Below are 17,516 nucleotides of genomic sequence, written 5' to 3'. Positions count from 1 at the left end.
TTGATCAACCTGTTCATTTTTGTGCACACACCCTATTATTTTGCTATTATGTTTCTGGAGTAAATCTTGCCTTTGGTGTTTCTGGTTACTGATCCCTCCAGCAGTGTGCTCTCTGCTTAGTATCATGCTGACCACCTCTGAACTTTTATGTTTCCATATGAACTTTGGGTGATTTTGTTTTTCATTGGGTTTCTGTTGTTGTTGTTGTTGCTGTTTTCTTGTTTTTCTATTTCCCTTAAGAATGTCATTGGAATTTTGTTAGGGATTTTACTGAATATTTAGATTGATTCCGTGGTATAAATATTTTTATTCCTGCCAATCCAAGAGCATGGGGAAATCTTTCTTTCATGTTGAATATTTTTTTTCAATTGATAAGTGCACGGTCTGAACTTTTCATTGAGAAGTTTTATATTTCCTTGTTTTGGTTAGTTTATTTGTTTAGGCTACTGTGAATAGAATTATTTTCCTGGCTTCTTTCCCAGAGGAAAGAACATAGAGGAAGCTAGTGGATTTCAGATCTTGACTTTGTTTATTGTCATTTGAATGAAAGTGTTAATTCACAGAGTTTTCTCCTAGAGGCCTCAGAATCTATTGTATATGTGACCATATTACCTTCAAATCTGAATGTTTTTATTCTTCCCACAGAAGATTCACCTAATAATAAAATTTAGCTTTTGTTTGTTTGTGTTCATTTAGAGTTCATTTAAAGCCTTTTTATTTTAAGTATATCATACATAATATAACATGGAATACACAGTAAATTCTATTTACTAACTTATATTCTTACAGTATACACCACATCGAACCTTCTTGTGAAGTTTACATAACTGACCTTCTTTCAGTACTATTTATTTAGGTTTGTGGCCTTTTTGAGTGGCTAAAACTCAATGTAATAACCAAGGTTACATGGGTAATTAAGATTCAAAAACTAACTGGGAAGGGAACCAAAATTATTAGCTGTCCACGACAAATAATAAAATTGTAGGCAATAATTTTCTTTCACCCAAAAAAGTCACAGAATCCTATTGATGACTTTGGTGCAGTTTAGAAATTATTATTTTTTTGTTTCTATTTTTAAAAAGTTTCCCACAAATAATCAAAGAAAATACTTCAAATGACAATTTATCCTAACCCTTTCAAACTTAGTCCAATCTTTTTAATGACTTATCCTGTTTATCAGTTTATGGTTTCTTTATTTCTTCCTTCCTACTTTTCTTTCTTTCTTTCCTTCCTTCCTTCTTTCTTTGTTTCTTCCATCCTTTCTTCTTCTTCTTTCTTTCTTTCTTCCTTCCTTTCTTTCTTTCTCTCTTTCTTTCTAACTTTCTTTCTTTCTTTTTTTTTCTGCCTTTATTATTAGTCCTCTGAATCATGTGCCATATTTCTGTGTTCAGGAAATAACTTTTGTAAGGATGACACAAATGCTTTATAGCTTATATACAAATTTAAATTGAATAAATAAAAAAAGTAACTTTAAATTATGACCAACAAGAGAGATAAGTTATGTGCAGCTGAAGGGTAACCTATGGATGCTGTTCATCATGCTCTGCCCTTTATGTGCAGCTGAAGGGCAGCCTATGGATGCTGTTCATCATGCTCTGCCCTGCATAGGACTTGTACAGTCATTTACCGAGTTATTATTGTGGTAACATAATTGTAACTTACATTGGCATTTGGCTTACTAGTTTTGTATATTTTTCCCCAAATGGTACACAATGAAAAATTCTAATAATGGTAATTCTACTAGACCTAGCAAAAAGAAAATAACACACTTGCACATACATGCACATGTGCGTGCGTGTGCACACACACACACATACATACACACACACACAAACCTACACCACCCACCCATATGCACTCACACACAGCCACTGTACCTATATTTGAGGTTGTGGATAACTGGAAGGTTTAGTAGCTTGTGTGGCATTTCTGATATGGCAAGCAAAGTGACTATTAAAGCGGTATATAATGTAAATGATTTTAATTACAAAATTTACTGACTTTTTTCTTTTTGTTTTCTCTTTTTCTATTTTCTATTTTTTTTTACAGTAAACTGAAATTAAACAAACAATTCTGGAAATAGTTTTAGACATTTAAAAATAAAATTTTCAGTTATGGATCTATTTTATTGACCTTTCTTTTTTTATTAGATATTTTCTTTATTTACATTTCAAATATTACCCCCTTTCCTGGTTTCCCCTCGAAAATCCCCCTATCCTCTCCCCTTTCCCCTCCTTCTATGAGGGTGTTCCCCCATCCACCGACCCACTTCTGCTTCCCCATTCTGGTATTTCCCTACCTTGGGTCATTGAGCCTTTTCACAGAACCTTGGACCTCTCCTCCCATTGATGTCTCACAAGGCCATCCTCTGCTACATATGTGACTGGAGTCATGGGTCCTTCCATGCATACTCTTTGGTTGGTGGTTTAGTCCCTGGGAGCTCTGGGGGTGGGGGGGGAGCTCTGGAAAGTCTAATTGGTTGATATTGTTGTTCTTCCTATGGGGTTGCAAACCCTTTCAGCTACTTCAATCCTTTCTCTAACTCCTCCATTGGGGGCCTTGTGCTCAGTCCAATGGTTGACTGCGAGCATTCACCTCTGTATATATGTCAGGCTCTAGCAGAGCCTCCCAGGAGACAGCTATATCAGGCTCCTGTCAGAAGACACTTCTTGCCATCCACAATAGTGCCAAAGTTTGGTGACTGTATGTAGGATGGATCCCCAGGTTGGGCAGTCTCTGGGTGGCCTTTCCTTCAGTCTCTGCTTCACACTTTCTATAATCCAACCTGATAAACATGTGTTTATTTTTGTTGTATAGTAATGTTCTCTTGTTCAGATTTTAAATAATATCAATTCCAGAATTATTTAATCTTGTCTGATGCAGTGCTTCACATGTCCAGAGCTGGAGTTCAGTGCTGCTTTACCGTCTTTTTGTTTTTGGTCTTTGAAACCATGTTATCAAGGCTAACAATATTTATTGTATTGGAATATGTATTTATTACTCTGTGTTCTTGCTGAGGAAATGCATATTTTGACCAGCAAATCCTATCAGTGTTATTACTTTACTGTTGCATATTGTACTCTTTGCCATTTTTCTGGTTCATTTCATTTCTATGCAAAAGTTTCCATTTATTTATTGGCTGATTGAAAAGTAACAATGGGAGGCTGGCTGAAAGCACTTTTCCCAGCTGCTTAAAATCTCACAACATAATGAAAAATAATCCTAGAATTTCCAACGTCAGAAATACGGTCATTTTATATAATTTTTCTCTCTCCCTTTTCTTGCATTAAATAAGGATTTTTTCATTTTTTTTGAATTACATGAAACATTAACTGTTAGTTATAATTAGAAACCCTGATGCTAACATGGCTTTCAGTTAAAAGTCAGATTCACTGTAACAACTAATACAGACAAAAAAAAATATGTGATTTGGAAAACATTTTAATTTTCTTCATGGAAACGCTGCCAGGCCTTTTAAAAATGGAGGGAAGGTAGTGCAGAAGCAGGTGCTGCTGCTGAAGATAGAGCAGCCTCTGAGCTGACAAAAGGGCTCTCCTTTTCAGGATACATTTCATGTGGCAATGTGCTTGTTGCTCCAGCTTTCTCGGATTATCAACTGATCGTGTCTGTTGACACAAGCACAGATGCTTCTATTCAAGTCAGGAGAGTGATTGAGGAACATTTCAAGGAGAAACCAGGACATATGCAGTTGCAAATAGAGACATTTGCCATTCGAAGAGGCAGTCCAGTCACTCCTCTTACCCTGAGCCTGCACAGCAGAGAAATAAGATTGAAAATTCCAGTTCCAATTTACAATAATGATTTATATGCCTACTGTGTGGGCTTCCAGACCTTCCGATTTAAACGCAAATGCATTTGCACAGGTGGGACAACTTGCAGAATCAATTGAGAAATTTTTAGTTCTGATTTGAAGTACACTTCCCCTTGTTAAAGCAGTTAAGCCATTTCTGTGGTATTTTAGAAAGAACCTTAGCACCAGTAAACTATGTGATCTGATCAGGAATTATCTAGCAAGAGAGTAATTGTGGTTGGGTACAGGACTTGTTAAGGCTGAAGAGTCCCTGCTGCTCTTCCCTGGCCTCCCTGGCCCCTGGTGAGGAAATTATAACATATTGCCTTGTGCATATAATTAGTGTGATTTAGATGCTCTAGCAAAACTGACCAAGTCAATTGTCAGTAATACTTATATGAAAGATTATGTTTGCACTATATCATATGGGGATTCAGCAGGTGGCATTCTAAAGCTTTTCTAGGTCAAAGTTCCAAAACGTTCTACATTCTCCCTGAATTATTCCCAAAGTCTAGTAACCACATTGCCAGGTTTGTCATAGCAACACCACATTCCTGGTAACAATACTCTCATTTAATTATTCCACGGGTTGCTGAGGTAAGATAGCTAGAGCAAGCAATTTAAAGCCAAAAGGAAGCATTTCTTTTAGCTCACAGTCTGTGTTACCATGGCAGGGTATGAAGGCAGCCGGCGCTTGCCATTCTTGATCACATTATGGCCACAGTCCTGAGGAAGAAAGCAATGGATGTTCCTGATCATCTAGCTTTCTGTCTTAAGCAGTCCAGAATACAAAACCTGGGATTAGGGTACCTTACTTTTAATGTGCATCTTGTCAACTCAATTACTTTAATTAAAATAATCCCTTAAGAGTGTGACCAAAGGCAGATGCAATTCAAATAGTCATTCTCAGATATTTACAGAAAATTGTATCCTAGCTGATTCTAGATCTTTTCAAATTGAGAGTCAATAGTAGCCATCATATTGTGCATGCAAATGCAGGACAGAGGATAACCAAGAGTTTTTACTGAGAAAACCTAATACTACTTTTAGATTAGAAGCTGTTGTATTGCTGTTAGCTACTTAGAAGTTACTTTTTCATTCCCACTGAATTTTATCAATGAAAATGTTATGGCATCACAGAAGTGCTTTTCTAAATACTCTCAGAGTTGGTACTTGTGGTTCTGTTACCTGTGGAAAGAAGGAAATCATTTTCATCTTGAAGATGAAATCAGAAGGAACAATGAAAGCCTTCTACTGATGCAGGAGGAAAGTACACAGGAAAGAAAAGAGAATCACAGAATGAGTTTACAGGCACAGAAAATGGCTCAGCAGGTAAAGATGCTTGCCATGCAAACCTGGTGACTCTAGTTCTTCCTCCAAAACTATTTAAACCCAGAAGAGAACTGGCACCATAAAGTGTCCTCAGGCCTCAACATGTGGCATGCATGTCCTACTACATTCCCACATATCATGCATGTTCACACACAGAGACACACTACTATTAAAGTAATTCATCATAATAACAGATAGCAGTTTATTTATTATTATATAGGATACAATATTTTATATTTTATAAACTATAGCAATAATTATAATTATTATACACTTAACATTTTTTAAGGAATGGTGAGATGTAACTGTTCTATTTCCCATATTATTCACTCCCACTGTTGTGCTGGGTTTGACATTACCTCATCTCACCCCAACAGACCTACACCTGCCTCTGTTTCAACCTAGGATTTCAATGCTGTCATTTTAGAAATGATGCCACAAGGCGGTAGTAACCAAACAGACCTTGCTAAGATCTACTGTATTTGCCAGAGTCTACTTGGTAGACAGGAAAGAGGAGCTTTCTTTCTTTGGCTGGTCATTTTCTAGTTCAAAACCTTATGGGCTTGGAGTGTTTGTTGTTTTTTGTTTTGTTTGTTTGTTTGTTTGTTTTGTGGGAAATACATTTTGTTATATCTATACTTTTCCCAGAACTTTGTGGTTTTTTTTAACCTGAAGATAGCAATCAAGAGATTTTAACATTTATATTTGATTTAAAAAAAGACAAAAGACAAAAGAACAGAACTAATGTTAACTTTAGAGCCAAATTTTTATTTTTCTTATGGCAAAACTGCATTTAGAGCCTTTTGTTTACAGCCTTTAAAAAAAAAAGTCTGAATTGTGATTGACACTCCCTCTGTAAGAGAGTAAATTTTTCTAAGTAACACTTATCTTTTATAAGCACGGACACTCTTTTTCTATATTTCTCTCTTGTAAGTGAAGTGCCTCTTACATCTCAAGCTTCACTGGCAAACCTGAGCCATGGTCTGAACTTTTGTGATATAGGTGTATGTCTAAAAAACACAAAACAATAAGTAGTTTAAACTGCTTCCCTCATTTTGGAACTTGAAATTATTCAAACCTGCATCTATTCTCATGAGTCCTTTTATTTTATGGATACAAAGTGCTTTGTCTCTCATTCAATAACTTTAAACAATGGAGTATAATTTCTGTAACTTGTGCTCCTGACACCAGAAGAATTTATTTCAAGGACAAAGAATAAGAAAACCCCCAAAGTTATATTTTTGGAATTTTTAAGATGCAGCTATGCTTGCTTTTCAGCTCCATGACTCTGATGGGTTTTGTCATGACCATGTCACTTTATTTGGGATTCTGAATGTGAAGATTTTTTTGTCTCATTTATTATAGAAAGTCTAGTTGTTTTTCATAGGCATTACCACATTTTAAGTGAAGAATTTAAAATGTGCTATTCAACATATAATTTATCTGAGTATATTCATATTCACGTTTATTATGGGGAGAGTAAAATATTTAGACATTTGCATCTATGCAAACAAACAAATGTTAGAATCAAGCAAAGCTATAAAAGTGAAACATCAGTAACAAAATGCTAGTAGCATTTTTATTTAATAATCTGAATTGTCAAAAATTGCTGGGAATAAATTAGTATTTCAATGAATGCAACGACTGATGACAATTACAACAACTTAAGAACAGTTATATAGAAATTTTTAGTACTTTGAACAATTAAGAATATGGGATAATATAAGAAGTACAATGGATTTTAGTGTTTGGGGTAATTGATGATTTCTAGTAATTAATGAATTGGCAAACATTTGTATAACAAGGCAGGGAGTCATAGTCATTTCTTGGATGGTGTAATTTGTAAAACTGTATAATTTCAGTCAGGTCATGTTGGAGTCTACTTAGTTCTTAGCTAAGGCTACAGACCTAATGTCCCAGCCTGACAAATCCATTTGTTTCTAATTCTCTTCTTCAAGTTCATGTGGGGATATGTGGGGACTCTAACTTGGCATGGGATCAGGCTATAATTGTGCCTTACTCTTTTATGTTCATATGGATTAGATTAAGCATCCCATGACGCCATCAAAAAGATAAATTGCAAGTGTCTTGCTCTAGTTTTGTGTCTACTCCTAATGCTATCATTTATGTCCTTTGTGTTTGTTTTGTCCAAAAGTGTTTTCCTGCTTTGGAGATCATAATTTTTATTCTTACCACTTTCCTTCCTTCATTCTGAGTTGCAGACAACACATTAATCATACCCACGTTGTTTTTCTGGAAATAAGAGAGTTATTTGCCTCACCAATTCAAAGTTCAGTATCAGCTCTTTTGAGTCTCTTTGCATCTGTTCTATGATTTGCCAAGCAGGCAGATATTATCCCCATGACACTTTAAACACATTTTAAACAAAATTATTAACTGTAGTGTCCTAGAAAATAACATAAATGAAAATAAATAACACTAAAACAAAAGCAGGAGTCAGAAAAAAACAAAATGCTTCTAAAATCAGGTATAAAGTAACTTTAGTTAACCATGCTTTCTTTCTGATTTTCTCCTTCAAAATTAATACCTAATATTTGTTTTCTATTTGTTTTTCAAGACAGGGTTTCTCTGTATAGCTCTGCCTGTCCTGGGACTCACTCTGTAGACCAGGCTGGCCTCAAACTCAGAAATCTGTCTGACTCTGCCTCCCAAGTGCTGGGATTAAAGGCGTGTGCCCCAACTGCCTGGCCCTAATTTTTGTTAAGAGCCTTCACATATCCTTCGTGGCCCTTATTTTTATACCTTTCTTTGACTTGCTTGTTTATATATTCTCAAATATTACCTTTGTATTTTGGCTTTTAACTGCTAAACTTCAAGCTACTATATGTTTTTATCATAGGAAATCTTTTTTCTAGTTACAGAAAAAACAAAAGCTTATGGTTATTTTAGATTTTAGGGCTAGATGTGCTGGTACATATCTATAACTTGAACACTTAGAATATGGATGCAGGAAGGCAACATATGCAAGCCCGTCCTGGGATATACAGTGGACCCTTTGTCAGAGGTAAAGAGACATTATTTGAGGTAGAACAGCAGCAGCCGCAATGTTTGGATGAACTGATATGTAAGGAGGAGGTATTGGTAGCAACATTTGATGATGATCACTAGGTCTATTGTGACTACTCTTGTCTAGACTTTCTGCATATAGTCAGTCATTCAATTTCAAGAAACTCATTTGAAGTATGGCATTATCAACCCTGTTTCTTAAATAGAGAAATGGAAACTCAGAGATATAGATTTAGCAAGCGCATATGACAGATATAAAGCCTTATCTCATTATAACTCAAAATATTAATTTGAAGATAGAGATTTTCAAGGTACTTAAGTCAAAGCAGTTTTTTTAAGTTATGTAGGGTGATTTTCTTATTGGAGGGTACAAAACTATAATGACATAAATAACAAGATAAAATTTCACATTTAAGGATAAACTCAGATGGCAACATATACAACCATTTTCAAAACATACAGCTAGAAAAAATGTTGTGAGCAGTACCTAACACACCATAAGTGCTAGGAGATCTTATCATTACCTATTATAATTCACATTTTGGAATGAGGTTAACTAGAGATTCGGGCAGGGAAATCATTTGTAAATGAAGAGAACGTGTACAGAATCAGTTTTAGAGTATTATTGTGCTTTGTATAACTCTCAAAAATGCACAAAAGTTGAAAGTGCACATTTGCCTTTATTGCATTTTGCTATTCTTTCCCAATGTTGAGAATTAGATAACACTAGCTTGTGATTGTACATTAAAAATATCATTAGCACCTGCTTCATGTAATGCTAGGTTAAGTAGTGCAATGCGGATCTAATGTATAAGGTATATTTAAGGCACATATTATACATTATCTTTAACTTAGAAGATATTTAAAAGCTAATAAAATAGTTAATTATAACATTAGAACATAATGAAGTTTCACATAAATGATTCAGAGGAAATGGATGAGGTGAGAAGGGAGAGACTATTTAAAATTTACATGATCATCGAACAGATTTATGGGGAGGCATTTAAACATCATTCTTGAGGCAGTAGTATTTTGACAAATAATAATGAGAAATTCTTCTAGATAAAAATAACAAAAGAGTAAGTAGTCACAGAAAAAAAGGCAGAAATATCTGTAGGAAAATATAGATTAAAAATTAAGGGAGCTAGAGAGATGGCTCAGTGGTTAAGAGTACTGACTACTCTACTGAAGGTACTGAGTTCAAATCCCAGACACCACATGATGGCTCACAACCATCTGTAATAAGATCTGATTTCCTCTTCTGGTTTGTCTGAAGACAACTGCAGTGTATTTACATATAATAATAAATAAATCTTTAAAAAAATTAAGAAAATGAGCCAGTCTTAAAGGACATAATTTTTTATAATGCTCATAAGATAGGTGAGGCAAAATTTTAAAGAGTTTGAAGTATTATTAGTTTTTAGTTTTTTTCATAATCAATCAGAACTTGTAGCAAGTTTCCATGAGGAAATTACAAAAGCAAAATAACATGTGAGTATTTTGTTGTTGTTCCTGTCTTGAGATTGCATCTTTTGATATTTCCTAAGATGATTACAAACTCAGGAACTTCTTGCCTCCACCTCTCATGAACTGGCCTTGTAGTTGTGCATCCTGCTATATAACTGGAAAATTTTACATCTTTTCCTAATTTCCATGGGAAAGATGTAGTAGAAGAGAAAAAGATAGTAGGAAGTAATTTTTAATGGTTTTCAAGAGATGGCACTTTGGTGAGTGATTTTGGAGGGCTGCACAGAATTGTGAATGAATAATAGAGAAAACAATGATATATGGTGGCTGATATAAGATATGAAATTTTATTTCAAAAATTGGGAAAGCTAAGTATAAATTTCTGTAGTCTCAGTGATTGATCCATTTTAGGTGTTATTTCAATTTATTAATTCACAGTTTCATACATACATACACACATATAATATATATTCATATATATTATTCATATTTTGTATATGTCTGTGAATTTTAGTGGTATTTACCCCATTATCTTTTCTTAATCTTCTCCCACTAAAAAACTTTACTTACCAGAAAGTCCTCCAACTTTTACAACCTTTTGTGGTTAGGACCCACCTACTTTAATTAGGGTTGCTTTACATGAGTGTGGGTGAGAGCTATTGACCAGAGCATAGGCTGAATATATATTTAAATGTTTTCATTTGAAATACACTTGGATCATTTTTCTTCCTCCCTGTTCTCTCTCTAACCCCTCACAGGAACTATCCCTCAAGTTTTCTATGTCCCTGTTGTACTCTCAAGTTGGTAGACTCTTATTCATTGATTATTGTTGTTTTAGGTTTGTGTGCATGTACTTATATGTATGTGTGTGTGTGTGCGTGTGTGTATTTAAATAGAATCTGCTGAGTCCATTTTCATTGTTGGTTGCAGGGCTGAACATTCTGTCATGGACAGCTAACAAGGGAGCTTGTCCCTGTGAGAGGATAATTCTCCTGCAACCACTAGTTGCTGTAGTTCTTTGTGCAGGTGTGGGACCACACGAAATATATTTTCCTTCTGTGTTATAATGTCCATCGATAATGCCATTGTTCCAGTCTTATTTAGGCATGGCTATTTCCATAAAAGACTGTTATGCAGCAGAATTCTAATATTCTTATGTTTTATAGTCTCTCTGCCTCCACCTCTCCTCCTTGGCGCATCAGTGTAGGAGCTGTGTTGTTCTTAGATCTATGATTTATCGGTTGGAACTGGTTCCTCAAGATCTGTTGATCTCTGCATTGTGTACAGTTGTGGTTTGCTATAATAGTCTTCATTTGTAGTAAATAAAAGCATTAATGATGAGTAGTGGCTACACTTATATTTGTGTATTTGGAGATAGAAACCACAGATGAGGGGAATCTTGTGTGTGCTGTTGATCTTTCTCGACCTTGATTACATCATTCCGTCTAATCTTTCCTAGGCCTAGCTTATTTAATTTTTGTTTGCAACTAAATAGTAATTCCCTTTGTATATGTAACATATTTCTATTATCCATTTATTTGTTAAAAACATTTAGGTTGTTTCCATTTCCTAGTTATTTTGAAGGGGGTGGCTATGAATGTTGTTGATCAAGTATATGTCTGGTATGATATTTAGTCAATTGGAACTATGCCAAGAGTGGTATATCTGGATCATAGGGTAAATTTAATTTCCAGTGTTTTTAGGTATTGTGGTGGTTTGTATATGCTTGGCCAAGAGACTGGCAGGATTAGAAGGTGTGGCCTTGTTGGAGTAGGTGTGTCATTGTGGTATGGGCTTTAAGACCTTTCTAGCTGTTTGGAAATGTGTCTTCGTCTAGCACCCTTTAGATGAGGATGTTGAACTCTCAGATTTGCCTGTACCATGCCTGGGATTAAAGGTGTATACCACCATTCCTGGATTCAAGCTTTTCTTCACCTAGAATGTGCTCTGTCTCAGGCTGGCCTCGATCTCAGAGATCTGCTTGCCTTTATCTCATCAGATTAAAGGCTTGTTCTGCCTAGCCTGGACCTAAATTTTACTGGGTGGGATCTTGCCCCAAGGTCACCACCCCCTTTAATTCAATTTAATGTCCTTGAACACAGGATTCAGCTCCATTTCACTTCCTAATGCCTCTTTAATACTCAAACCATATATTTTGTATTTTTCCTTCCTAAACTTGCTATGCTTGTTCAAAACACTTTTCAGGAGACTTAACTGGAGAACTGTCTCTGTTGGGCTTTTTTGAGACTTCCATTGTCGATACAATTAATATAAATCTCTTTAGCTTAGCCTCGGGTAGATTCTTCAAACAAGGGCAAAAAAGCAACCACATTCTTCATGAAAATACCACAGAAAGAGTCTCTATGCCACATATAGAAATTCTCCTCTGAACTCTCTTGGTTCAGATCTGCACAGTTGAAATCACTCTCAGCCACAAAGTCTTCCATATTCCTACTAGAATGCCTCATCAGGCCCCATTTAAAGCATTCCACCACTTTTCAAATACAGAGTCCCCCAATTGACATTCTTCCAAACAAAATCATGGTCAGACCTATCACAGCAATACCTCACTCCCTGGTGCCAACTTCTGTCTTAGAGTTTTACTGCTGTGAACAGATACCATGACCCAGGCAACTCATAAGGACAACACTTAATTGGGGCTGGCTTAAAGGTTCAGAGGTTCAGTTCATTGTCAGCAAGGCAAGAGCATGGTCACATTCAGTCAGGCATGGTGCAGGCAGAGCTAAGAGTGCAAGATCTTCATCTGAAGGCTGCTGGTGGAATACTCACTTCCAGACAGCTAGGAGTAGAGTCTTAAAGTCTATGCCCCCATTGACACACCTTCTCCAAGAAGGTCACACCTTCTAATAGTGCAAGTCCCTGGGCCAAGCATATACAAACCACCACAGGGATTTTGGGAATTTTTGAAGATTCTCCATAATTTTTGCCACAGTGGCTGCAAGAATTTGTAAATGTATAAACTTATGGATATTAAACAACTCATTTCTGAACATTATATGGGTGAAAGAAGAAATAAGGAAAGAAATAAAATATATCCTGGAATGAAATGAAAATGACACCACATCAAAACCTCCAGAACACATTTAAAATAGTTCAAAGAGAGAACTTTATAATCCTAAATAATGATATTAAAAAATCAGTAATTTGGGAAAAGAAACAAAATTAAGAAGATAGCCATAAGTAATAAAAAAAATCAAGGCAGAAATTAATGATATAGAAACAAGGAAAGTAATATCAAGAGTAAATGAATCTAAGATCTTGTTCTTTGTGAAGATAAATAAGATCAACAATCCCTTAGCCCAGTTAAAAAAAAGCAAGAAATGGGGACACAAACAGATTCAAAATGAGCATGACAACATTACATCAAACAGCAAAGAAATGTAGAGTATTACAAGGGATATTATTTAGTTTAGATTATACTGATTCTTATAGATTAAATTATATTATTTCTTATAAGTTTGTTAAGAAATGGATGAATCTCTTCATTCATCTAAACTGCTAAAGTTAAACATAAAAGAGATCAGCAATTAAAACAACCAAAGCAAAGGGAGACATTGATAAAAAGTCTTCAGAATAAACTGTTCAGGTCTAGATGGACTCATGGTAGAATTCTTCCAGACTTTTAAAGAACTACCATTCTTAAACTCTGTATCATGGGGAGATTCATTCAGTCACTCTTCCATGTGGCACATACTCTATCTAGCATTTCCCAAGATCACTTGTAGGTGCAGGAGGGCAAGAGGAAGCCATGACTGAATTCCCAGTCACAGGAAAGTCCTGCCCCTCCTTCACAGGGAAGTTTATATAATATCCTTGCTTTCTTCCTAGAATCGGATGCTAAGTAAGTTCATTTAAATTTCATAATTTCTTGGTTAAAATAGACACATTGAAGAATAGAAAATTGTATTCTAAATGCAGATATGTCTGTCTATAGTTCATGTGCTTTGTTTGCAGTGTTTTTGTTACATTGTATTTCTAAATGATCTTAATTGCAGTTTCATCCAGATTTGAGGAGGGGAGTTATTCATTTCTAAATTGTTGAGTTTTATGTTTATGGCATCGATTTATTTCTAGTTTTACTAAAAACAGTCATCACGACATGGTCTAAACAAGATTTCTTTTAAGTCTATTTAAAAATAATCTTTAAAATCCATGTTTTTAGTATATATTATTCAAACACTTGACTTGTTATTTATCTTTTTTTTCTGAAAGTTACTTATGTGCTTTCTCATCCAGAAAAAGAAGTACAAGTTAGATTTTTATTGAGACATGGGGGATATCATGATTATTATAATTTTGTTTATTGGCTCATATTAATATATCATTTTAAACTACATTAATAGTTGTATCCAGTTTTGTAACCAGATTTGCTTATATTATTTGAAAATTTCTGGAGACTTTGGGGATCTGTCATCTTATTTTATGACTCTTGATTATTCAAGTTTGCTTTAATATTCAGCAAGCTACATTGGCTAGACTGTTTTTTTTTTTTTTTTTTAAGTTTAATGACTTTTGTATGTTATGTTTTCAGGAGTGTTTACAGAAAGTCATTTTTTTCTAGTCCCTAAATAAGGAAGTTTTATTTTTCCTAGAAAAGTTCTTTTTTAGAAAATCAAGTAAAATTATACTGGTATTTTTTTTCTGACTTATAAACTCTTACTAGACAGGCTTATATTTAAGGGCAATCCTTTCCACTTATTATCTATCAACTTTAAATCTCTCTACTTGAATAGTCTTCAGGAAAGAATTCTTTCCCCATATCCTTATTGTCTTCGTTGCCTTTCATATAATTTATTTTATACATTATCTTTAGCAATGTAGGTCTCCATATATATTTTTTTTTAATTTTAGGATGATTCCTTTGGCTGGAGCATAGAGAACCTGAATCATTAAAACTCTGAGTAATTCCAGTGTATTTTTACTTTTAAAATAGTGTCCTTCTCAAATCTCAGTGAGAACATTGAATTACAGTTGGGGCTTGCCTGACTCATCTCTAGGCTTTTATTTTTATGAAATTTTTTCTTTATTTACATATCATACAATATCTCCTTCCCCAGATTCCCCTCCAAAAACATAAAAAATGAAATAAAATAAAATAAAATAAAATAAAACAAAACAAACACTGTTCCCTCCCCCTTCCCCCTGCTCACCACCTCTTCCCCTCCTGCTTATTGGCCCTGGCATTCCCCTACACTGGGGCATAGAACCTTCACAGGGCCAAGGGCCTCTCCTCCCATTGATGACCAACTTGGCCATCCTCTGCTATACATATGCTGCTGGAGCCATTAGTCCCACCATGTGTACTCTTTGGTTGGTGGTTTAGTCCCTGGGAGCTCTGAGGGTACAAGGTAGTTCATATTGTTGTTCGTCCAAAGGGGCTGCAAACCCTTCACCTCCTTGGGTCCTTTCTCTACACAGCCACTCATTGGACTGAGTACAGGACCCAATGAAGGTCTCCATATTTTTAAGGTGCATTTTTCTTTTCTGTCTATATTTTTCAATATTATACACATTTACTCCATATTTTGAGCTTTATAAATTGGCCTCTCAGCAACAATTTGTTTTTATGTGAACTGTATATTTTACACTGATTTTTCCAGTATTATTTTTTGACATGCCATTTTGAGACTCTAAACCTAATTTCTTATGATCTTTTCTACTTGGCTTTTTTATAATGTTATTTCAACCAAATTTGTAAAAATGTTTATTAAATTTGTGTACATGCTAGATTTTTAATAAGGCATATATGGATAATGCCAGCCCATGATATCTGTGTTCTAAATATGTCTATTTTTATGGATGTATGTATTTTTCAGATATTGAGAAATATCTTTCAGCTTTTTGAACAAGTAGCTTTCTTAATGCATTTTATTACTTGTTTCTAAATAACAAACTTAATAGAAGCTGATATTACAGAAAAATACAAAGCAGAAAGTAAATTAACTTCTCGTATGGAGTATCTGATTCTACACCTGTCCTCCTTGTCATTGACACTTCCAAAATACATGCAGCCTTCCTTGCATTAACATGGTCATTTAATTTCTGTTAAAAATGTGTGTCCTCATAAATTTTAGTTAAGTTTGGTTTCCTGGAAATTTTTATTCTCCCTAAAGCTAATAACCATTGGTTTAAAAAGTTATTTGTTTTGTTTTTCAATAATGTTTTCATATGACATAATTAACTTGATACTTTTCCCAGAGGATAACTGGCTGTTTAACAATTTTAGGTCCTGTGACATTCTACTCTAACATCACTGCTACACTAGTGTCGCTCAGGGGAGAGCAGTTAGAGTTTCCTTTTATGCCAATCTGGATAAATCCTAGCAATCTTCTTACCTACTTTTGTAAAATAACATCCATCAATGGTTTTGTAGGACTAGATAGTGGAAAGTTTTTCAGTTTGTTGTTTTTAAATATTTTTATTATTTATTTTAGATATTTTCTTTATTTACATGCGAATTTCTCCATTCCCAGTTTCCCCTCCAAAAAACAAAGAAACAAACAAAAACAACAAAACCAAACCCCTGTTGCCTCCCCCTTCCCCATGCCTGCCACCCCGCCCTCTCCCACTTTCTGGCCCTGGCATTCCCCGACACAGGGGCTCAGAACCTTAAAAGGGCCGAGCTCCTCTCCTCCTATTGATGATTGACTTTGCAATGCTCTACCATACACATGCTGCCTGAACAATCAGACCCCTCCATGTGCAGTCCTTGGTTGGTGGTTGAGACCCTGGTTTTGTTTTTGATGGTATCAATATGTACAAATATAAAAATGCCTCATGTTTTCCTTGATGAACTATTCTTATGCTTAACTATAAGTTGCCAAAATCGAGGTTAGAAATAACTTACTTTAGGATAAATAGGTAGTACATATTATGTTCTGAATTCCAGGTTTCAAGTAGAACACACCGTTGGGGAGGCAGGGAAGCACAGGGTGGCAAAATCTCCCAAATCACTTAAGATCAGTTCACCACCAAGGTATTGGAATCTCAACAAGATACATCCTAATGCTTGCATGTGTTTATATTTTGTCTGAAAATCTCAGCAAAACCATTAAATACAGAATTTCATGGACTTTTACTTTGTCTGATCATATCAAATTTTGTTTTGTCTAATACTCTCTGCTTTTTTCCACTTTCTTAGATGATGATTATGTAAATCTTTGGACTCTTGGATCCTCCCTTAACTCTGCTATCAACTGGCTTCTCATTTATTGTCCTCTTTTTTACTCTAATTTTCTGTAAGCTACTTCATTTTTACCTCCTGTTTTTTGTATATAGTTCCTTTTTGGAAATTCTAATTAATAATACTATCTAAAATATAATTCATTATAAGCTAAAATAATAATTCAACTATAATTAATGTATCATTAACTATAATGATTATAACTTATAGGACCCTTAATACTCTTTGAATATTATTTTACAAAAATGTTTTATTGTTTCATACTTGCACTTTAAGACATCTTTGGGGCCAACAAAATGGCTCAGCAAAATGTATTCAGAAGAAAACTGACTTCTTCAACCTTTTCACTGATCTCTGAATGTACAAACACAAATTGCGCGTACCCACACATGTACACACACACACACGCACACACACACAATATAAACAGAAGGATATCTTTGAAGTCATTTAAAATCTTACATGGTTTCTTCTCTGTGAAGTAGAGAGTTTGTCTTTACTTGCTCTACATTCCTAATAGTTCCTCACATCTGTTTTCATCAAGAACATCCTTCCAATGCCAGAGGATCCTTGGACTCTCATTAGAGAAATATAAATCATTATTTATCTCTCCATACAAAAGCATTGTTCTTTCTGTTGTTTCATTAGAAAATATGTGATATCAAATCTACAAAT

The 17,516-nt window shown here is 34.9% G+C and overlaps 1 protein-coding gene across 11 annotated transcripts in view; it reads left to right on the top strand.

Annotated features, from left to right (window-relative positions):
- The window catches only part of Grm8 (glutamate metabotropic receptor 8), an 804,058-nt gene that overhangs the window by 692,431 nt on the left and 94,111 nt on the right, over window positions 1-17,516 (top strand). The window lies entirely within an intron of this gene.

This window comes from Mastomys coucha, unplaced genomic scaffold, assembly GCF_008632895.1.
Source record: "Mastomys coucha isolate ucsf_1 unplaced genomic scaffold, UCSF_Mcou_1 pScaffold20, whole genome shotgun sequence".
NCBI classification, from domain to species: Eukaryota; Metazoa; Chordata; class Mammalia; order Rodentia; family Muridae; genus Mastomys; species Mastomys coucha.
This window is presented reverse-complemented; position numbering and strand designations above follow the sequence as displayed.